Source organism: Aquarana catesbeiana, linkage group LG09, assembly GCF_042186555.1.
Source record: "Aquarana catesbeiana isolate 2022-GZ linkage group LG09, ASM4218655v1, whole genome shotgun sequence".
Classification (NCBI taxonomy): Eukaryota; Metazoa; Chordata; class Amphibia; order Anura; family Ranidae; genus Aquarana; species Aquarana catesbeiana.
The window spans coordinates 205,470,200-205,494,420 of NC_133332.1; the positions used below are offsets into that span (position 1 = coordinate 205,470,200).

The 24,221-nt window shown below is 43.9% G+C and overlaps 1 long non-coding RNA gene across 1 annotated transcript in view; it reads right to left on the reverse strand.

Moving 5' to 3' along the window:
* Positions 1–9,867: 9,867 nt before the first annotated feature.
* The window catches only part of LOC141108218 (uncharacterized), a 753,340-nt gene continuing 738,986 nt past the window's right edge, over positions 9,868–24,221 (reverse strand). Inside the window, exon 6 of the long non-coding RNA XR_012236027.1 lies at positions 9,868–10,246. This is a non-coding gene — a long non-coding RNA (uncharacterized lncRNA). The remainder of the gene's footprint in view (positions 10,247–24,221) is intronic.

Consider the following 24,221-nt stretch of genomic DNA (forward strand, 5'->3'; position numbering starts at 1 on the left):
AGCACCAGGCTGAAAAACGCAAATTGTCTCTCACCAAACTTCTACTAACATGAGCAGAAGGAGCCCAAAGGGTGGGGCACTGGCTATTGAACTTCCCTTTTATAGTGCCGTCGTACGTGTTGTACGTCACCGCGTTCTTGACGTTCGGAATTTCCGACAAGATTTGTGTGACTGTGTGTATGCAAGACAAGTTTGAGCCAACATCTGTAGGAAAAAAAACATGGGTTTTGTTGTCGGAATGTGCAGTCGTGTGTACGCGGCATAAGAGTAAAGTTTGGGATCAGTGCTTCTATTCCAACAAGATTGGGTTTTCTTTAGGTAGAATTGCTCTGCTAGAACCTCACCTTCAGCTCCCTCCACCAATTCAGATAATAGGGTGGACTTGGCTTTAGCTACCTGCCCTACCGACATTTACTGGGGCGCACAGAACTTTCCCGCTGGCTTGCAATGCTCTCTTGCATTTGGTGGATGAGCAGATTTTCCTCAGTAATGTTCCACACCCCTACAGTTGTAGCAACTCACTGAGCCTCTCAGTCTCCCTGTAGAAACAGTCCTACTTGCAGTGGCCTACAGATTCAGAGGCACCCTCCCCAATGAATGGCTGAATTAGGGCCGCCCCCCCCATCCATGCGTCCCGCCCCCATGCAGGATGCCAGATGCATGAATTGCAACGGGGGGGTGTTTTTTGAAGCACCTGATTAGAGCCAGAGGCTCGAATAGGCTTCAAAATAGGGTGGGCTCAGGGAGCAAAGAATTGTGCTATGAGCCCACCCAGGTGTGTTACAATAGCGAATATAAATTTGCGATTGAAACACTAATCCTCCTCCCGGCCAATCAGAAAGGGGGTCTGAGACCCGTTTCCCGATTGGCTGCCGAGGAGGGAGGAAACATAAGCCACCGTGATACCCGAGGAGAGCAGGGGAAGCAACCGTGATGCCCGCGGAGAGCAGGGGAAGCTGCCGGTGATGCCTGTTGCCAGGTGAAGCGCTGCCATAGATGGGGTAAGGGATCCAGACCCAACCGAACATGAGCCCACAGAGAGGGAAGAACACTGGTATCAAAAAATTAGCAGTCATTTGCCCCCAGAGCCAGCATATTGCCAAGTTGTCTTCAGTGATGAGGATGGAGGGGATGATGATGATGCCAGGTAGAGCAGAGGAGGCAAGTGAGGGTGAGGCACAACCCCAAAGAGGCAGCTATCATGGAAGAGTAGAGAGCAGCCTCCCTATTCCACCAGATTGTGTTATCTCCCGCTCCACTTCCCCACAGCACATGTGCAGCCGATCGCACTATTGCAATTTACAAAGTTTGCCTCAAGCACATCAAGCATTGCAAAAACACCAGCCATTTGGGTAACGCATGGCATTTAACCTCCCACCACTCAGCCTGTTGGCAAGAGCACCTGAAAGCCACACCAAAGGGACGCAATTCTGCTCCTCCTCACCTTTCCAGTCTACCCCTGCTATACTTCTCGACCTCTCAGCAGCCTCCTCTGACAAGGATAATGGTATAGCGCAGGGTGTCCCAGGTCTTTGCACCACATCTGCCAGTAGCACACCACCAGCTGTAGACTACAACAGGCAAGTTTCTCTGCCCCATCTGCTGCAGTGAAAAAAAATACAGTCACTGCCACCCACATGCCCAGAATCTAAATCCAAGCTTTGCGTACGACTATTCCAGCTCTCTACCATCACATGGAAGGCAATGCTGTGTCATCGCTGGGCAAGGCAGTCAACCGCAAGGTCCACATTACTGCTGACATGTGGTCCAGCAAGCATGGTCAGGGACAATATATTTAGTTTGCAGAACACTGGGTAACTCTGCTTGGAACTCGGAAGGATGCAGGCCAAGACTCAGTGCTGCAGCTTGTTGTGCCGCCACATCTCCATACAGCTAGTGTTGATGATGTGGGATTTGTCAGCTCCACCACCTCCTCCTACCCCCTGAGCGTTCAAGGGGCTATTCAAGCAGTCAGGCTGAAAGTTGCCATGCAGTGCTTCAGCTGGTCTGTCTAGGACACAAGAGCCACACCGGAGCAGAGATTCTGGCAGCTCTGCAGGGGCAAGCCCAGAGGTTGTTCATGCCATGCCAGCTGGAGACAGGAATGGTGGTGTGCGATAATGGCACAAACCTCCTGTCTGCCCTTAGACAGGGAAAGTTGACACATGTGCCATGCCTGGCACATGTCCTCAATTTGGTGGTACAGCGTTTTTTTAAATAGGTACCCAGATTTTGAAGATCTGCTGAAGCAGGCCAGAAGAGTCTGACACAGCCAGTGCTCGGTTGGCTGAAATTCAGCAGGATTTCCACCTGCCTGTAAACCGCCTGATTTGTGACATGCCCACCAGCTGGAACTCGACTCTGGCAATGCTGCAGTGGCTGCACATGCATCAGAGGGCCGTCAACAACTACCTGTGTGAGTATGGCACAATGACAGGCTCAGGTCGGCTGTTTTTTTTCCCCCATGCCAATGGCTGCTGATAAAGGATGCATGCACTGTACTGTCACGATTTGAGAAGGCCACAAGGCTGGTGAGCCGTGATAATGCATGCATCAGTGACACAGTCCCTGTTGTGTTCCTGCTGGAGCAGACTCTGCGTGGCATTATGGACAGGGCACTCGAGGCAGAGCAGCGGGAGGAAGAGGACTTCCTCTCAAGGTCCGCTTTATGAAGACATAATTTTTTTTTTTTTCCACAGAACACACAAGAGGAGAGGGAGGAGGAAGAGGAGTAGGATTCCGGCAGCTTTGAATGCATTGAAGCAGAGCAAGACATACCCTTAACCTCCCTGGCGGTATGATTGTCAGATTTTTGAATCTCAATGCGGTACATTGTTTTGCATAAAAATTTGGCGTTTTATATTGTAGGCCTGTAATTCTTAGTAATAACACACTTAAATCTGTCCAAACAAGAGTCTAGTAGACATCCCGGGTATGATGAAGTTTGAAACACAAAATCATAAATTATAATATAATAAATAAATATAAATAATTAAAAAAATAATAATATAATAATAATAAAATCAATTTCCCCACGATTCACTATCAATCAATTCTGCAAGCGTTCTAATTTACTATCGCTGTTTTCTAACTGGTCTAAAACCACTTTTGACTTAAAGGGACACTTTTTGGTTGCTATGGACAATCTTAAGTTTCCAAGCAAAAAGAACAGTATATATAATATACAAGTGCATGCAGGGCACTGGACAAAGCACTAGGAACAAAAGGGAGGTGAAATGATTTGATACAGTAATGTAATCTGTAAGATTACAGTGTACTGTACATGTTATGTTTTTTGTACTTTTTGAATTTGCCCCCGGGCTCCACCTCCATGCGTCACGACGTTGGCAGGGAATGGAGCCTGGAACGCAGTGCATCAGGTGTATGATCCGGTGGAGGACACAGTGGGAAGACATCGCAGGATCCTGGTTACAAGGTAAGTACGCTGTACCAGGATTCTGCAATGCAGTCCTGAGTATGGCTGGGGGTTACCGCTAATGGTACTGAAATTTAACCCCGAGCACTCTCAGGAATACCGCCAGGGGGGTTAACAGATGGTTTTCCATCACCAGAACCCTTGGCAGTAGTACGTGGCTGGGAGGAGGCAGTTCCAGATACTGTAATCCTTAGTGACCCCAAGGAGTCTGCTTCTCATACCTCCGCAAACTTGCGGTGCATGGGCTCCCTCTTTTTCAAAGCCTGTGAAAGGACCCGAGAATACGTGGCATCAAGGAGAAGAATCACTATTGGTTGGCAACCCTCCTTGACCACCGTTACAAGGGGAAAGTCTCAGAACTCATCCTGTTCCCACAGAGTTAGCAGAAAATGAAATCTCTTGAGGACACCTTAAAGAGGAGTTTATATAACACCTTTCCTGACTCTGGTAGGTTACAGTCTGGTGGAAAACGTTGTTTTGAGGCTTCTGATGGTCAAGCGGTGAAGAAGGGGGCCACCTCAGTGATACCTTTCAAAATTTTTTTAGTCTTCGGTGCCCAGGACTTTCATCTTCCACATCCCATCAGCAGCATCTTCATCATATGGTGGGAGTTTATCTAGGGGCGAAAACAGATATGGAGAGCTTTCCAGTTGACAATCCACTGGGTTACTGGGTCATGAGAATAGACCACTGGCCAGAACTTGCCCAACTTGCAATAGAGCTGCTGGGCTGCCCTGCATCCAGCATGCTTTCTGAATGGGCATTCAGTGCTGCCAGAGGTTTTGTGACAGATAACAGAGTGCGTCTGTCCACAGAATTCGTGGACCGGCTGACATTTATCAAAATGACTCAGTCCTGGATTAGGAGCAGCTGTGAAGCCCCTGATGCTGATGTCGCCGATTAAAAGCTTTCTGGATCTCAAATCTCTAAAAGACTGTCTAGGCTGCCTAGCTTTGTGGTTGTTAATTTCATCTGGAAGAAATGTTATAGTGTAGGTTTCATGGGCACAATTAACACCCAAGGACCAATTTTTCCGCACCTGTTTGACAGGTGCATAGCATTGCAATTTTTGACAGTAATGCCAATTCTTGCTTTCATCAAGAGTAACTCTATAGGGTTATGGTGTGAAGGCACCACCGACACACCCAAAGACCAATTTTTCCACATCTATTTAACAGGTGCATATCATTGCAATTTTTGACTGCAAGGCTAATTTGTGCTTTTATCAAGAGTACCTCAAAAGGGTTACGGTATAAAGGCACCACTGACATGCAAAGACCAATTTTTCCGCACCTGTTACTATCCAAAGTCTGCCAAAGACACCAGAATTTATCCAAAAAATCTCTAATCTTGTTCCAAATGCACTAAATTGTGGCCTCATCATACAAACTGATCCCTCCAAGCCATGGTTTATAAAATAAAGAAAGCTTGAATGGAAAATGTCATTTTTTTGGCTTTATTATTATTATTATTATTATACAGGATTTATATAGCACCGACAGTTTACGCAGCGCTTTACAACATTAGGGCAGACAGTACAAGTACAATACAATTCAATACAGGAGGAATCAGAAGAGGCACATGGGGGAGGAAATATTATAAGCTCGGTTTTGGACAAGTTGAGTTTGAGGAAGTGGTGTGACATCCATACAGATATGTCGGTTAGTAAGTTAGTGATGCGTGAGGAGACTGATGGAGTGAGTTGAGGGGTGGAGAGATAGATTTGTGTGTCATCAGCACAGAAATGATATTGAAAGCCGTGAGAGGCTATCAACTGACCCAGGGAAGAGGTGTAGATTGAAAATAAAAGAGGTCCAAGAACAGAACCTTGGGGGACTCCGACGGAGAAGGGAAGAGGAGTGGAGGAAGTAGAATTGTAAGTGACACTGAAGGTACGTTGGGATAGGTAGGATGAGAGCCACTGAAGAGCACAGTCACGGAGACCGAGGGAGTAAAGTTTTTTTGAGGAGGAGGGGGTGGTCAACCGTGTCAAAGGCAGCTGAAAGATCCAGAAGTAGGAGTACAGAATAGTGTCCGTTGGTTTTTGCAGTTAGTAGGTCATTTGTGAGTTTTAAAAGAGCAGTTTCTGTGGAGTGTTGAGGGCGAAATCCAGATTGAAGGGATCAAGAAGGTTGTTTTTAATGAGGTGGTCACTCAGTTGGTTGTAAACCAGGCGTTCAAGGAGTTTAGAGGAAAAGGGGAGCAAGGAGATAGGGTGTAGGTTGTTAAGATTGGTAGGGTCCAAGGACGGCTTTTTGAGTATTGGGGTGACCAGTGCATGTTATAGAGCATCGGGGAAGATGCCAGAGGTGAGGGAGAGATTGAAGATGTGGGTTAGAGAGTGTAGGATGGGGTCAGAGGGCGACCGTAGCATTTGAGAGGGAATAGGGTCCAGGGGACAGGTGGTTAGGTGGGCGATAGAAAGGAGTTTAGCAACTTCGTCTGTAGTAGCAGATTTGAATAGGGGGAGTGTCAGTTGTACCTGTTGACATGGGGTCCTAGCTGGGAGAGATACCTGTAGAATGGAGATTTCATCACGGATTGTATCAATCTTGTTTTTGAAGTGATTAGCGATTTCCTGGGCAGTGAGTAAGTCAGTGGGTGGAGGCGGTGGAGGACAAAGTAGAGAGTTGAAGGTAGAGAAGAGTTTACGGGGATTGGATGAGAAGGTGTTAATAAGAGTTGTAAAATAGGTTTGCTTGGCAGTGTGGAGGAAAGAATAGTATTTTTGGAGGGCAGATTTGTATTGATTGAAGTCTTTGAGAGACTTAGTCTTGTGCCACAGACGCTCAAGAGCGCGACTACGTTTTTTGAGAATTTTAGTGTCATCTCTTTGCCAGGGTTGTAGGGGTCGAGGCCTGATTCTGCGTGTAGTGAGGGGAGCGAGCTTGTCCAAGATGGAGGACAGAGATTTATTGTAGATGGACGTGGCTTGGTTGGGGCAGGACAGAGGAGAAATTTTGTTATAGAGGTGGTCAGTAGCAGAATAGAGGAGAGAGGAGTTGAAGTTGCGAAAGTTTCTACAGGTGGTGGTTAGGCGATTGAGGGGAAAATTGGTGGAAGACAGGGGGAGAGAGAAACTAATAAGGTGGTGGTCAGGGAGAGGAAAAGGATTGTTTGAGAAGTTGCATGGAGTGCATAGGTAGGAGAATACAAGGTCAAGGGTGTTGCCGTCAGAGTGAGTAGAAGCCTGTACCCATTACTTCAGGTCAAATGAAGAGGTTAGACTAAGAAGTTTAGAAGTAGCAGGAGTGTTTGTATTAGCAGGGATGTTGAAATCACCGAGAAGGATTGTGGGAATATCCGAAGAGAGAAAGTAGGGTAGTCAGGCAGAAAATTCATCAAGGAAAGTCGATAATGGTCCAGGGGGCTGGTAGATCACAGCAATTCTTAGGGAAGTAGGAGAGAATAGACGTATACAGTGGGCTTCGAATGATGAGAGGGAAAAAGAGGTAGGAGGGTGAATAACCTGGAAGGTGCTCTGGGGGGATAGGAGGAATCCCACTCCACCTCCCTTGCGTCCATTAGGCCTAGGGGAGTGAGTCCAGTGAAGGCCACCCTGGGAGAGGGAAGCAGGAGAAGGGGTGTCATATTCATGGAGTCAGGTTTTTGTGAGAGCAAGTAGATTAAAGGAATTAGTGACAAAGAGGTCATGAACAGCAGTGAGTTTGTTGCAGACAGAGTGGGCATTCCAGAGGGCGCAGGAGAGAGGGAGGCTGGTATTGGGAAGAAGAGGAATGGAGACTAAATTGTGTAGATTGTGACTACTGCCAGAGGGTGTAGGGTGATGGTGATGGGTGTGTTGGGCACAGTTAAATAAGGGGGCCCAGGGTTTGGGGAAATATCTCCAGTGATTAGGAGAAGCAGAAGAGTGAGGGAGGTAATATGAGAATATGATTTGTATGAGGGTACATGCTTCAGTATGCTGGGGGGTATGTTAGCAAGTGGGCTTAGGGTTAGAAAGAGGTGATGAGTGCAGTAATAGGGGGAGGGGAGAAGAGAGGGCGATAGGTACAGATTATGGGGTAGAGCAGAGGGATGAAGAAAAGAGAGTTTGAGGAGAGAGGCAGCAATTGTGAAAAGGAGGAGAGGTAAAAAATGCATGTTTCAGAGAGGAAGATGCTAAAATTTGGAAATGGGGTCACCTGCAGTCTGTTATAGTTAGCTTTGTGCAAATCGCTGAAGTGCAAGAGCAGAAGTGCCACTTATTTAAAGAACCCCACTTCTTTGGAAGAACCCCCTGTATGTGCAGCCCCCTGTATGTGCTCTCCTGTAAAGAAGGCCTTGTTTTTATACTGTGTGTTGGGTGTGGGTTGAATCTGGCAATTAATCAATTAGGAGGGGATATTAGGAACACAGCTAGCAGGGCATAACTTTCACACCACAATCAAACTGCAAGGGGACTAAAAGGGCAAAATTGTAAAGATAAGGGAACCCATAATTTAGGTAAGACTTAATGGCTAAATAAACATTGAAATAATGTGAGCATGGCTACAGATGGAGTTGAAACAGCGGTGACAAACAGATTTACCAAATATGCATTTGTGCAGTCAGTCAATATTCAGTTTTAAGGTATGTGGAGGTATAAACGCAGGTTTACCAAATATGCATTTGTGCAGTCAGTCAATATTCAGTTTTAAGGTATGTGGAGGTATAAACGCAGGTTTACCAAATATGCATTTGTGCAGTCAGTCAATATTCAGTTTTAAGGTATGTGGAGGTATAAACGCAGGTTTACCTGTGAAGAGAGAAGAAGATGTTCAGATGGATGGTGCAAGAGCAGAAGTGCCACTTATTTAAAGAACCCCACTTCTTTGGAAGAACCCCCTGTATGTGCAGCCCCCTGTATGTGCTCCCCCGTAAAGAAGGCCTTGTTTTTATACTGTGTGTTGGGTGTGGGTTGAATCTGGCAATTAATCAATTAGGAGGGGATATTAGGAACACAGCTAGCAGGGCATAACTTTCACACCACAATCAAACTGCAAGGGGACTAAAAGGGCAAAATTGTAAAGATAAGGGAACCCATAATTTAGGTAAGACTTAATGGCTAAATAAACATTGAAATAATGTGAGCATGGCTACAGATGGAGTTGAAACAGCGGTGACAAACAGATTTACCAAATATGCATTTGTGCAGTCAGTCAATATTCAGTTTTAAGGTATGTGGAGGTATAAACGCAGGTTTACCAAATATGCATTTGTGCAGTCAGTCAATATTCAGTTTTAAGGTATGTGGAGGTATAAACGCAGGTTTACCTGTGAAGAGAGAAGAAGATGTTCTGATGGATGGTGCAAGAGCAGAAGTGCCACTTATTTAAAGAACCCCACTTCTTTGGAAGAACCCCCTGAACGTGCAGCCCCCTGTATGTGCTCCCCCGTAAAGAAGGCCTTGTTTTTATACTGTGTGTTGGGTGTGGGTTGAATCTGGCAATTAATCAATTAGGAGGGGATATTAGGAACACAGCTAGCAGGGCATAACTTTCACACCACAATCAAACTGCAAGGGGACTAAAAGGGCAAAATTGTAAAGATAAGGGAACCCATAATTTAGGTAAGACTTAATGGCTAAATAAACATTGAAATAATGTGAGCATGGCTACAGATGGAGTTGAAACAGCGGTGACAAACAGATTTACCAAATATGCATTTGTGCAGTCAGTCAATATTCAGTTTTAAGGTATGTGGAGGTATAAACGCAGGTTTACCAAATATGCATTTGTGCAGTCAGTCAATATTCAGTTTTAAGGTATGTGGAGGTATAAACGCAGGTTTACCTGTGAAGAGAGAAGAAGATGTTCAGATGGATGGTGCAAGAGCAGAAGTGCCACTTATTTAAAGAACCCCACTTCTTTGGAAGAACCCCCTGTATGTGCAGCCCCCTGTATGTGCTCCCCCGTAAAGAAGGCCTTGTTTTTATACTGTGTGTTGGGTGTGGGTTGAATCTGGCAATTAATCAATTAGGAGGGGATATTAGGAACACAGCTAGCAGGGCATAACTTTCACACCACAATCAAACTGCAAGGGGACTAAAAGGGCAAAATTGTAAAGATAAGGGAACCCATAATTTAGGTAAGACTTAATGGCTAAATAAACATTGAAATAATGTGAGAATGGCTACAGATGGAGTTGAAACAGCGGTGACAAACAGATTTACCAAATATGCATTTGTGCAGTCAGTCAATATTCAGTTTTAAGGTATGTGGAGGTATAAACGCAGGTTTACCAAATATGCATTTGTGCAGTCAGTCAATATTCAGTTTTAAGGTATGTGGAGGTATAAACGCAGGTTTACCTGTGAAGAGAGAAGAAGATGTTCAGATGGATGGTGCAAGAGCAGAAGTGCCACTTATTTAAAGAACCCCACTTCTTTGGAAGAACCCCCTGTACGTGCAGCCCCCTGTATGTGCTCCCCCGTAAAGAAGGCCTTGTTTTTATACTGTGTGTTGGGTGTGGGTTGAATCTGGCAATTAATCAATTAGGAGGGGATATTAGGAACACAGCTAGCAGGGCATAACTTTCACACCACAATCAAACTGCAAGGGGACTAAAAGGGCAAAATTGTAAAGATAAGGGAACCCATAATTTAGGTAAGACTTAATGGCTAAATAAACATTGAAATAATGTGAGCATGGCTACAGATGGAGTTGAAACAGCGGTGACAAACAGATTTACCAAATATGCATTTGTGCAGTCAGTCAATATTCAGTTTTAAGGTATGTGGAGGTATAAACGCAGGTTTACCAAATATGCATTTGTGCAGTCAGTCAATATTCAGTTTTAAGGTATGTGGAGGTATAAACGCAGGTTTACCTGTGAAGAGAGAAGAAGATGTTCAGATGGATGGTGCAAGAGCAGAAGTGCCACTTATTTAAAGAACCCCCGCTTCTTTGGAAGAACCCCCTGTATGTGCAGCCCCCTGTATGTGCTTTATAAATGTCATTATTGCTGCAGCAGGCTCTATACATGGTACAGATCTGCCACATTATAGGCTGACTAAGGGGACCCCCCAGGCACTACATTTAAAGGAATATTTCATTTTTGTTGTTATTTCTCATTTTGATGGTTTCACTTAGGGCGTATGTAAATCACTGCTCATTTAAAAATTATGTTTTTACAAACTTTATTTTCATTGATACATGTCTCCCAGGGCAGTACCCAGACCCCCATAACCATTGTATGCCCAATTAATTGCATATAAGTCTTCAAAATAGTCACTTTTGATTTTTCCAGTTCGGGTCCCATAGACTTCAATTTAGTTTGCTATTCGGTTCCGATCTTTTGCGATGTTCTAAACTTCTGCTGCGAACCGAACAGGGGATCATTCTCTAGTTCATTATCAATATTACCACCCCTCACATTTGGGGTTACATGCTCCAAGGCATAAAACTGAATGCATTCATTACATTTGTGGTACAAGCCTCTGTAATTTTCCCACTGCGAGATAGAGATGGTCCTATATATGTCTCCAGAAAGGACGCATCTTACCCACATAAAAGGCATGACATTGACAAGTCATTAGATATACAATCCCAACTGTCACGCAATCAGATGATAAGGAAATCTTTCCTTTCCACTGATATATGGGGGGGCTTGGGGTTGGAAGCAAGGACGGCATATTTAGGATATGCTTACAGAGGACCATTGTGACAGTGACTACTGTATTCTTGCTAGTACAAAGAATACTTGGACCCATTACTACACCCATGTATGAACTTTTATGTTACATGCCCACTGTAATCTCTGTGCTGTGTGATACTAGCCAAGATGTCTCTTGGTACACTGATACTTTACTCAATACCTTTCATTTTGGGCTGGTGCGTTAACCAGGAATGTGCATTTGTGAGATCAATTTTCTTTATATAAACCATATTTAGATATGTTCTTTACTACACCAATTTCACTTTCTTCAGCTCTGTGTATACAAAGGAGCACGGGGGAGCTCATGGGATGTTATTGACACAGCCCCAGATGATCCACAATGGCTCAAAAGTGATATGGTCCAGAAATATTTAGACAGAATAAAGGTGGATAAGGCACCTGGTCAGATGGCATCCATCCACGGTTCCTAAAAGAATGAAGCTCAATTCAAAGCCATTGTTTCTAATTTTTTTTTATATCAAATAATTTTTTTTATTTTTTATTTTTTTTGTTATTGCACATTACATACAAGGATGTGACAAAAAAAAGCAAACTAACTACAACCGCATCTTAAACATTATAGGGGGAATCCTCAGAAAGCTGAAGGAGTAAATCACATTATGATATACATAGAATAAAGTAAATTAAAATATATAATAAGAAGAAAAAAAAAAAAAAGGATGAAAGAAAAAAAAGAACAACTAACAAGACAAACAACACCAAACTAACACCTCTCAGATTAGGATAACGGAATTTCAGTAAACAGTAGGTAGTATTGCCTTAATTTAAAGACGCCCTTCAATCCTAATTTCTCCAGTCTATTTGACTACTTTGGTCGTATAGCAGCATCTCTTCTCCTATGAACTCATCTCTCCCACCCTCTCCCCTTCCCTCTCCTCCTCTCTGCTAAATGAGCCACCATATAATGTATTATTATGGTCAAGCCATAATAATCCCATTCGGGATTATTCCCAGTATTGCAAATTTGGGGGTTCCTATTATTTCTGTCAAACATAGTGAGTTCAGCATTGAAAACACTCTTTCCCAATACCGATGAAGCTTGGGGCAGCGCCAAAGCATATGAATAAGAGAACCATTGGATAAAGAACAACGAGGACATAAAGGTGATGTGTATTTTCCCCAGGCATAGAGTTTTTGTGGGGTGTAGTGCGCTCTATGTAAAATAAAAAGCTGAGACAATTTCTGAGATGGTGAAAGAGATATCTCAGGTAGAGTCTCCATCGCCCACATCCATTCTTAGTTCAAATCTTCTATATCCTTTTGCCAATGGGTAAAACTATTTACCTGTCCTTTTGTACTCTCTGCAGTTTGTAGGATAAGATAAAGGTTTCCTATTAGCCCTTGTTTCGTAGACTGTACTGAGGTTGCCTTCAATAGTATCTCAGAGGGGTTATATTGTATTTGGAGTTTTGAAGTCTTCATAGGGAGAACATGCATCAAGTGCATTGGGAGACACCCCCTTGGACTTTGATGGCAGAAGTAAAATGTAGGAGATCAAAGTAGATAAAAGAAGGGCACCAACTTTATTGAATACAAAAATAGAAAATGTATAGATAATATATCACATATAGACACAATGATTTAAAATGTATTGCAATAGTACATCAATGAATAAACATGAACAAGAGATAATTGGTACATATTTTTTTTTCTTTTTCTTTTTTTTTTGCCACTTCAGCGAACCCTTTGAGAGACTTAATTCACCTTAACAGTGTCATCCATGTCCTTTCTCGTTTTCACATCATTGTAGCTTTTGCTCATGCTGTATACAAAAATTACTATAAAAATTCATACTAGAGATCTTTGCCTCCTTACACATCCTTCTCTTCAAATACCTATACCCCCCCCACCCCCTTTCCCCCCTTCTACCCACTCCCCACCCGCCCCTACATCTGTGCACAGTAAATATATTTCTTTCCCAGCTTCAAATCTAAGTTCTCAATCCTTCAGCATAGCTCCAAATTTTTTTAAATTCTTTCCAACACTCCCATTTATTTTTTACCTCCTCTCTACTACCCTCTCTCCCGTAACTCCTTTGTTCCATGTAACAAATTCCTTCTACTGCATCGATCCACTCCCAAATTAAAGGACTATCTACTGTCTGCCACTTCTTAGGGATGAGTTTTTTTGCCGTGTTTAGCAAGTGTGGCACTAAAGTTTCTTTGTATGTTTTTACCTCCCCCTCTACTCCGTGATGTAATACTATCCAGGGGTCTGCCTTTACTTCTATTTTAGTAATTTCTTTAACCAGTTGTCGACCGCTGCACGACAATGTACGTCGGCAGAATGGCACAGGCAGGCAAAAGGACTTACAGGTACGTCCTTGCCTGCCCGCGGGTGGGGGGTCCGATTGGACCCCCCCCCGGTGCCTGCGGCGGTCGGATTCAGGTCAGGGGCGATCAAAGGTGAGGGGGGGGCCACTCATTCGTGGCTCCCCCCCTCGTGATCGCTCCTGGCCAATGACGGGCTTCCTCGGCTTCTGTAATGTAAACAGAAGCGGAGGAAGTGATGTCATCTCTCCTCGAGCCGGTCTTTTTGTTCCGGCGCCGAGGAGAGAAGACATCCAAGTAAGTTTGCACCAACACTACACTAACAGTAGAACACGCAGGCACACTTGTCACCCCCCATCACCCCCCCCAGTCACCCCCCGATCACCCCCCTGTACCCCCTGTCAAACTGACACCAAAAGCAGTTTTTTTTTTCTGATTATTGCATTGGTGTCAGTTTGTGACAGTTATAAGTGTTAGGGCAGTTAGGGTTAGCCCCCTTTAGGTCTGGGGTACCCCCCTTTAGGTCTAGGGTACCCCCCTACCCCCCTAATAAAGTTTTAACCCCGTGATCACCCCCCATCGCCAGTGTCACTAAGCGATCGTTTTTCTGATCGCTGTATTAGTGACACAGGTGACGCTAGTTAGGGAGTGTAAGTATATAGGTTCGCCGTCAGTGTTTTATAGCGACAGGGACCCCTATATACTACCTACTAAAGGTTTTAACCCCCTGATTGCCCCCTAGTTAACCCTTTCAACAGTGATCACCATATAATTGTTACGGGTGACGCTGGTTAGTTAGTTTGTTTATTATAGTTTATTATAGTTTTAGGGCACCCGCCATTTATTACCTTATAAAGGTTTAACCCCCTAATTGCCCGGCGGTGATATAAGTTATGTTGTTAGGGTCAGATAAGGTCTGCGTCGCCCCAGGCAGCGCCAGGTTAGCGCCAGTACCGCTAAAACCCACGCACGCAGCATACACCTCCCTTAGTGCTATAGTATCTGAACGGATCGATATCTGATCCGATCAGATCTATACTCCCCAGCAGTTTAGTGTCCCCCAAAAAAACGCAATGTTAGCGGGATCAGCCCAGATACCTGCTAGCACCTGCGTTTTGCCCCTCGGCCCAGCCCAGCCCAGCCCACCCAAGTGCAGTATCGATTGATAACTGTCACTTACAAAACACTAAGCACACATAACTGCAGCGTTCGCAGAGTCAGGCCTGATCCCTGCGATCGCTAACAGTTTTTTGGTAGCGTTTTGATACAGTCGCTGACAGTCAGGAGCTTTTTTGCCTGTGAGTCTCACTAGTGTACCCCTAAATTTAGAGCCCAAAATGGCAAATCTAAGGTACACTAGTGAAGAGGCCTACACGTTTCTGAGCATGACAGATAGTGAAGAGGAAGTCACTCATCTGTCAGATTCAGGCTCAGAATACGATCCTGTAGGACAGCGGCTCCATGACAGATAGCTCTGACGAGGGAGTTGTGGTCCCTGCTAAGGTCAGGCATACCAGACCCCAATCTTCTTCTGTCCTTGAAGTGCAAGAACCGCAGGTCCCTAATATGGAGCAGAGAAGTACTAGCGCCGCTATTCCTTCTGGTGAACTGGCAAGCACCAGCGGCCTAGTACACCCTGGTCATACATCCAGCACTGCAGTATCACGTGGTGACGTGGCGAGTCCCATAAGTGCAGTTCAAGCTGGCGAGGTGTCAAGCACTAGTAGTGTCCCTCTGCCACCAAGAAGACGATCACAGGCCCGTCGTGCCCATAGTGCCCTTCCTGCTGCATTCGCCAATCCGAATTGGGTACCCACCACTTCTGCAGCACTCGTACTGCCCCCATTCACTGGCCAACCCGGAATTTAGGTAGAAACAGTTGATTTTTCGCCACTGGATTTTTATTCACTGTTTTTCACCGAAGATAGATAGATCTATATATAGATATATATCTATAGATCTATTGTGGACCAAAGCAATTTATACGCTGGTCAACACATCGCCGCTAATCTCCAGTTCTCCCTTGCCAGAGATTGGAGACCAATTACGGTCTCCGAATTTAAACTCTTTCTGGGCCTTTCCCTCAACATGGGCATAAATAAAAAGAGTGAGTTGCGGTCATATTGGTCCACTGACCCAATTTACCATATGCCCGTGTTCTCTGCTTCCATGGCCAGGGCACGATACGAGCAGATTTTGCGGTTCATGCACTTCAACGACAATGAACTCTGTCGTCCTCGTGGAGACCCTGAATACGATCGGCTCTACAAAATTCGGCCCCTCATAAACCACTTCAACCAGCGTTTTGCAGACTTGTTTACTCCCCATCAAGTTGTCTGCGTTGATGAGTCCCTGATTAAATTTTCTGGCCGCTTTTCATTCAAACAGTATCTTCCCAGCAAGCATGCCAGATACGGGGTCAAGATGTATAAGCTCTGTGACAGGGCCACAGGCTATACATGTAGATTTATGGTTTACGAGGGCAAAGATAGTCACGTAGAGCCGACAAACTGCCCTGACTACATAGGAAGAGCTGGCAAGATAGTGTGGGACTTGGTGTCACCCTTATTCGGAAAGGGGTACCATTTATATGTGGACAATTATTACATGAGCGTGCCACTTTTTAGTCACCTTTTTGATCATCAGATTGGAGTATGTGGCACCGTGTGACCTAATCGCCGGGGCTTTCCCCAGCGGCTTGTAGATTCCCGTCTTAGACTGGGGGAGAGAGCCTGCTTGCAGTGTAATAATTGGCTCACTATGAAGTGGAGGGACAATAAGAATGTTTTCATTCTTACCTCCCTTCATGCAGACACGATGGTCCAAATTACTACGGCGACTGGTGTTGTGGAGAAACCCCTCTGTGTCCACGAATATAACCAAAATATGGGAGGGGTGGACCTCAACGACCAGTTGTTGGCGCCGTACCTAATTGCCCGTAAAGCCAGACGCTGGTACAAAAAAGTGTCTGTGTACTTATTTCAATTGGCTTTGCTGAACGCTCATGTGCTATACAGAGCTTCAGGACCATCCTTAAATTCCAGAAAGAGACAGTCAGAGCCCTTCTGTATCCAGACGGTGCTCCACCTCACCTTCCCCAACCAAATGCAGTAAGCCGGCTGCATGAGAGGCATTTTCCTTATGTCCTCCAGAGTACCCCTACCCAACAAGCCCCCCAAAGAAAATGTCGTGTCTGCAGAAAGCACGGATTTAGGCGTGACACCCAGTATTATTGTCCCTCCTGTCCTGGCAATCCTGGTCTTTGCATTGGTGAATGTTTTGAGCGCTACCATACACTAGTTGAGTTTTAGCGTAGGGTACATCATTGCACAGACTAGGACACACTTTCACAGGGTCTCCCAAGATGCCATCGCATTTTGAGAGACCCAAACCTGGAACCGTTACAGTTTTAAAAGTTACAGTTATAAAAAAAAATGTAAAAAAAAAAAAAAAAGTAAAAAAAAAAATAAACAAAAAAAATATAAAATAAAAAAACAAAAATAGTTGTCGTTTTATTGTTCTCTCTCTCTCTATTTTCTCTCTATTGTTCTGCTCTTTTTTACTGTATTCTATTCTGCAATGTTATATTGTTATGTTTTATCATGTTTGCTTTTCAGGTATATAATTTTTTTATAGTTTACTGTGTTTTAACCATTTTTTTGTTTTCAGGTACACCATTCAGCTGCAGCGCGGATTTATCTATCTTGACAGCAACAGCGTTTGCTCCCACGATACATAAAGCCGTGACTCCAGCGCTGTCGGAGGTGATTTCACCACCACAGTTACATACTTCAGCATATATGCCGAAGCGTGGGGGCAGCAGTGGGTGGAGGAGCGATTTTCTCCTGCCTTTTGTGGGAGGATGCCCCCATGCTTCAGCATATATAAACGGCGCATGTATGCCCATCATTAGAAGTGGGTGGATGAAGGGAGGTATACTAATGGTGGGCATACCCACCGATCAATATCTTTTTTTCGTTCAGCCCACAGGCTGCATGAAAAAAAAGTTTACAATATATGCCCAACAAGGACCAGCAACGTACTGGTATGTTGCTGGACTTTGAGTGGTTATACTAGAATGATGCCTGCAGGTTTAGGTATCATCTTGGTATCATTCTTTTCAGCCAGCAGTCGGCTTTCATGTAAAAGCAATCCTAGTGGCTAATTAGCCTATAGACTGCTTTTACAAGTAGTGGGAGGGAATCCCCCCCCACCGTCTTCCATGTTTTTCTCTGGCTCTCCTGTCCCAACAGGGAACCTGAGAATGCAGCCGGTGATCAGCCAGCTGACCATAGAGCTGATCAGAGACCAGAATGGCTCCAAACATCTCTATGGCCTAAGAAACCGGAAGCTACGAGCATTTCATGACTTAGATTTTGCCGGATGTAAACAGCGCCATTGGGAAATTGGGAAAGCATTTTATCACACGGATCTTGAACAAGATAGTTACCACCGCTCTAGGTGACCGGGTTCAAGCTTCCCGTCCTCCGCTGTGTGGATGATTGTGAGAGCCCCAGGTGCCGGCAATTGCTATTCCAATGGTATTCCAATGGTATGTGTGTGATGGAAAAATCTGGACAGCCGCACTCCGGATTGGAAAAGTGAAAAATAAAATCCTCTTTATTGAAAAAGTAATAACATGATTAAAATCCGTACATGGCTTTGTTGGGATAATGCAGCATAACCGCTAACGCGTTTCACGCTCCCATAGAGCGCTTACTCATAGCTATGAGTAAGCGCTCTATGGGAGCGTGAAACGCGTTAGCGGTTATGCTGCATTATCCCAACAAAGCCATGTACGGATTTTAATCATGCTATTACTTTTTCAATAAAGAGGATTTTATTTTTCACTTTTCCAATCCGAAGTGCGGCTGTCCAGATTTTTCCATCACACATCACACGGATCTTGGTGTGGTCAAATGCTTTGAGGGCAGAGGAGAGATCTAGGGTCTAATAGACCCCAATTTTTTCAAAAAAGAGTACCTGTCACTACCTATTGCTATCATAGGGGATATTTACATTCCCTGAGATAACAATAAAAATGATTAAAAAAAATAAAAATGAAAGGAACAGTTTAAAAATAAGATAAAAAAGCAAAAAAATAATAAAGAAAAAAAAAAAAAAGCACCTCTGTCCCCCCCTGCTCTCGCACAAAGGCGAACGCAAGCGTCGGTCTGGTGTCAAATGTAAACAGCAATTGCACCATGCATGTGAGGTATCACCTCGAAGGTCAGATCGAGGGCAATAATTTTAGCAGTAGACCTCCTCTGTAAATCTAAAGTGGTAACCTATAAAGGCTTTTAAAGGCTTTTAAAAATGTATTTAGTTTTTCGCCACTGCACGTTTGTGCGCAATTTTAAAGCATGTCATGTTTGGTACCAATGTACTCGGCCTAAGATCATCTTTTTTATTTCATCAAACATTTGGGCAATATAGTGTGTTTTGGTGCATTAAAATTTAAAAAAGTGTGTTTTTTCCCAAAAAAATGCGTTTGAAAAATCGCTGCGCAAATACTGTCTGAAAAAAAAAATTAAACACCCACCATTTTAATCTGTAGGGCATTTTCTTTAAAAAAATATATAATGTTTGGGGGTTCAAAGTAATTTTCTTGCAAAAAAAAATTTTTTTTTCATGTAAACAAAAAGTGTCAGAAAGGGCTTTGTCTTCAAGTGGTTAGAAGAGTGGGTGATGGGTGGTATAAGTTTCTAAATGTTGTGCATAAAATGCCAGGACAGTTCAAAACCCCCCAAATGACCCCATTTTGGAAAGTAGACACCCCAAGCTATTTGCTGAGAAGCGTGTCGAGTCCATGGAATATTTTATATTGTGACACAAGTTGCGGGAAAAAGACAATTTTTTTTTTGCACAAAGTTGTCACTAAATGATATATTGCTCAAACATGCCATGGGAATATGTGAAATTACACCCCAAAATACATTCTGTTATTTCTCCTGAGTACAAGGATACCACATGTTTAGGACTTTTTGGGAGCCTAGCCGCCTACGGGACCCCAAAAACCAAGCACCGCCTTCAGGCTTTCTAAGGGCATAAATTTTTGATTTCACTCTTCACTGCCTATCACAGTTTCGGAGGCCATGTAATGCCCAGATGTCACAACCCCCCCCAAATGACCCCATTTTGGAAAATAGACACCCCAAGCTATTTGCTGAGAGGTATAGTGAGTATTTTGCAGACCTCACTTTTTGTCACAAACTTTTGAAAATTGAAAAAAGAAAAAAAAATACATTTTTCTTGTCTTTCTTCATTTTCAAAAACAAATGAGACCTGCAAAATACTCACCATGCCTCTCAGCAAATAGCTTGGGGTGTCTACTTTCCAAAATGGGGTCATTTGGGGGGGTTTTGTGCCATCTTGGCATTTTATGGCCTTCAAAACTGTGATAGGTAGTGAGGAGTGAAATCAAAAATTTACGCCCTTAGAAATCCTGAAGGCGGTGCTTGGTTTCCGGGGCCACGTACCCGGCTAGGCTCCCAAAAAGTCCTAAACATGTGGTATCATGCCATACTCAGGAGAAGCAGCAGAATGTATTTTGGGGTGTAATTCCACATATGCCCATGGCATGTTTGAGCAATATATCATTTAGTGACAACTTTGTGCAAAAAAAAAAAAATTGTCACTTTCCCGCAACTTGTGTCAAAATATAAAATATTCCATGGACTCAACATGCCTCTCAGCAAATAGCTTGGGGTATCTACTTTCCAAAATGGGGTCATTTGGGGGGGGGTTTTGTGCCATCTTGGCATTTTATGGCCTTCAAAACTGTGATGGGTAGTGAGGAGTGAAATCAAAAGTTTACGCCCTTAGAAATCCTGAAGGCGGTGATTGGATTTCGAGGCCCCGTATGAAGCTAGGCTCCCAAAAAGTCCCACACATGTGGTATCCCCGTACTCAGGAGAAGCAGCAAAATGTATTTTGGGGTGTAATTCCACATATGCCCATGGCATGTTTGAGCAATATATCATTTAGTGACATCTTTGTGCAAAAAAAAAAAAAATTGTCACTTTCCCGCAACTTGTGTCAAAATATAAAATATCCCATGGACTCAACATGCCTCTCGGCAAATAGCTTGGGGTGTCTACTTTCCAAAATGGGGTCATTTGGGGGGGGGTTTGTGCCATCTGGGCATTTTATGGCCTTCAAAACTGTGATAGGTAGTGAGAAGTGAAATCAAAAATTTACGCCCTTACAAATCCTGAAGGCGGTGATTGGATTTCAGGGCCCCGTATGAAGCTAGGCTCCCAAAAAGTCCCACACATGTGGTATCCCCGTACTCAGGAGAATCAGCAGAATGTATTTTGGGGTGCAATTCCACATATGCCCATGGCCTGTGTGAGTAATATATAATTTAGTGACAACTTTGTGCAAAAAAATAAGTTTGTCATTTTCCTGCAACTTGTGGCAAAATATAAAATATTTCATGGACTCAACATGCCTCTCAGCAAATAGCTTGGGGTGTCTACTTTCCAAAATGGGGTCATTTGGGGGGGTTTGTGCCCTCTTGGCATTTTATGGCCTTCAAAACTGTGATAGGTAGTGAGGAGTGAAATCAAAAATTTACGCCCTTAGAAATCCTGAAGGCGTGCTTGGTTTCCGGGGCCACGTACCCGGCTAGGCTCCCAAAAAGTCCTAAACATGTGGTATCATGCCATACTCAGGAGAAGCAGCAGAATTTATTTTGGGGTGTAATTCCACATATGCCCATGGCATGTTTGAGCAATATATCATTTAGTGACAACTTTGTGCAAAAAAAAAAAAAATTGTCACTTTCCCGCAACTTGTGTCAAAATATAAAATATTCCATGGACTCAACATGCCTCTCAGCAAATAGCTTGGGGTGTCTACTTTCCAAAATGGGGTCATTTGGGGGGGGGGGTTTGTGCCATCTTGGCATTTTATGGCCTTCAAAACTGTTATAGGTAGTGAGGAGTGAAATAAAAAATTTACGCCCTTAGAAATCCTGAAGGCGGTGCTTGGTTTTCGGGGCCCCGTATGCGGCTAGGCTCCCAAAAAGTCCCACACATGTGGTATCCCCATACTCAGGAGAAGCAGCTAAATGTATTTTGGGGTGCAATTCCACATATGCCCATGGCCTGTGTGAGCAATATATGATTTAGTGACAACTTTTTGTAATTTTTTTTTTTTTTTGTCATTATTCAATCACTTGGGACAAAAAAAATAAATATTCAATGGGCTCAACATGCCTCTCAGCAATTTCCTTGGGGTGTCTACTTTCCAAACTGGGGTCATTTGGGGGGGGTTTGTACTGCCCTGCCATTTTAGCACCTCAAGAAATAACATAGGCAGTCATAAACTAAAAGCTGTGTAAATTCCAGAAAATGTACCCTAGTTTGTAGACGCTATAACTTTTGCGCAAACCAATAAATATGCGCTTATTGACATTTACCAAGGACATGTGGCCGAATACATTTTGGCCTAAATGTATGACTAAAATTGAGTTTATTGGATTTTTTTAAAAACAAAAAGTAGAAAATATCATTTTTTTTTTCAAAATTTTCGGTCTTTTTCCGCTTATAGCGCAAAAAATAAAAATGGCAGAGGTGATCAAATACCATCAAAAGAGAGCTCTATTTGTGGGAAGAAAAGGACACAAATTTCATTTGGGTACAGCATTGCATGACCGCGCAATTGGCAGTTAAAGCGACGCAGTGCCAAATTGTAAAAAGTGCTCTGGTCAGGAAGGGGGTAAATCCTTCCGGGGCTGAAGTGGTTAATGAACCTTAGGATCTTTCCCCAATATCCTTTAATTTTAGGGCAATCCCACCATAGGTGGGCCATTGTACCAACCCCCTTGCAACCCCTCCAACATTCTGATGTTTTATCCCTTTGGTATTTACAGGCTTTATCTGGGGTTACGTACAAACCAGTCAAACTTTTATAATTAATTTCGGCTACATTGGTATCCACTGACGAACTATGGGCTAGCTCTAAAATTTTCCTTATTGTGTTACTATCTTTCTGTGATCCTAATTCCCTTTCCCATTTTGTGATAAATGGAGGCACCTCCCTCCTCTCCACTGCCAACAATACTTTGTAAGTTTTTGAAATTATGCCCTTGGTGCTGTCTACCAGACACAGCCTTTCCAGCTCTGACAGATCGTCTGCAGACCTTATTGGCTGTGGCAGGCTACTAACAAAATGTCCCAACTGGAGGTATCTCCATTTATCCATCACCCAAGCTTCTTTGTTTTGCTTTAACTCGTGAAGTGAAAGCATCTTCCCCTTTTTTTTGTATAATCTTTATTTTGAGAACATTTCCGTGAAAACAGATACATTACATAGAGTAAGCATTAATAGAGTGTCCCAAGGAAGGTTTACAGCGATATAAGCTTTTGCAACTAACCCTGTCACAAGTAATATTAAATCACAATTTTTGTGGCTTTTAGATATCTTATTGATTCCTTACATCCCGGGGCGCGAGCCCCATCCGGTGACGGCCCCCCCCCACCCAGGGTGCAAGTTGTTCAAGTGGGTATATGGAGCGCCCACCCCGACGACAGCACGGGGAGAGGGGGGCCTTCTGCCTCCAACAACCTCCCCCGGGCCGCCACCCCGGCGCGAGCACCCCCCCAACTTCTATCTTCCGGGGTGCGAGATACGGCCCCCCGCCTCAACAGGGTCTAGAGGGGCCGGGCCCACACCCCCGTGATTGGCCACTATTGCTTTGTTGCTCGCTGTTGCAGAGTGTTTACACAGTTAGTATCCCGTCCATGGGTATATAAAGATTGCATATTCTATAAATCATAGTTAGTGATAGAAAATAGGTGAAAAAGGGGGAGAAAGTATAGATAAGGAGTTGGGGTAAGGAAAGGGTATAGGTAGGTGGGTAGAGTGGGGAAGGTAGGAGAGGAGCATACCTTGTGTTTGAAGAAGTCACAGGAATCCGCGCCGAACGGGCCCCGACCACCGCACGTCTTTTCAACATTTAATGTGGGTCTTATTCTTTATGAGGTATTGTTGACATTTAGGCGAGATCTTAGGGAAGGTTCTGCTAACTCTAGTAGGGCTATGTCTAGGCTGGAGTTTTCATGGTCAGGTTCTGTCATGTATTCATTCCAGGGGGTCCATATAATTTCAAATCTTTCTACTTTCCCCTTACAGGTCGCTACCCAGTGTTCAGCTTCCCTAATGTCATTCACTTTCTTTATCCAATCTGTTTTTGATGGGGTCTTGGCTTGTTTCCAGTATATCGGGATGAGGCGTCTGGCTGCGTTTAGGAGATGTGGCAATATACATTTTCTGTATTTACTGATTGGCATTTGTGGAATGTGTAGGAGGAAGTGTGCAGGTGACATAGGGATGTCGAGATCTAGAATCTCTTTTATTAGGTTTTTAATTTCACTCCAGTATGGCTGTATCAGTGGGCACTCCCACCAAATGTGGAGGAGTGTACCTTTTTGTCCACACCCTCTCCAACACAGGTCCAATGCCATGGGGTAGATGCGAGCTAAGTCAGCCGGGACCCGGTACCAACGCGATAAAATTTTATAATTAGTTTCTTGAGATTTGGATTCTATGGAGCTCGAGTGGGTTAGATGGTAGAGGTGTGTTAGTTGAGTTGGGGGGAGATCCATCTTTAAGTCCCTTTCCCATGCCCTTATATAAGTTGGCCTAAGATTGTTAGTAGTATTACTTAATAGGCGATACATTTCGGAGACCATGTGGGGGATTGGGTCTTCTTCTATGAAAATTTTTTCAAAGCTTGTGAGAGTGGAAAGGTCTCTAATTGAATTCCCATTTGTCTGGAAGAAGTGGTGGAGCTGTCTGTATCTCCAGAAGTTCATTCTGGAGCCTTCGTGTCTCTTTTGTAAAGATTC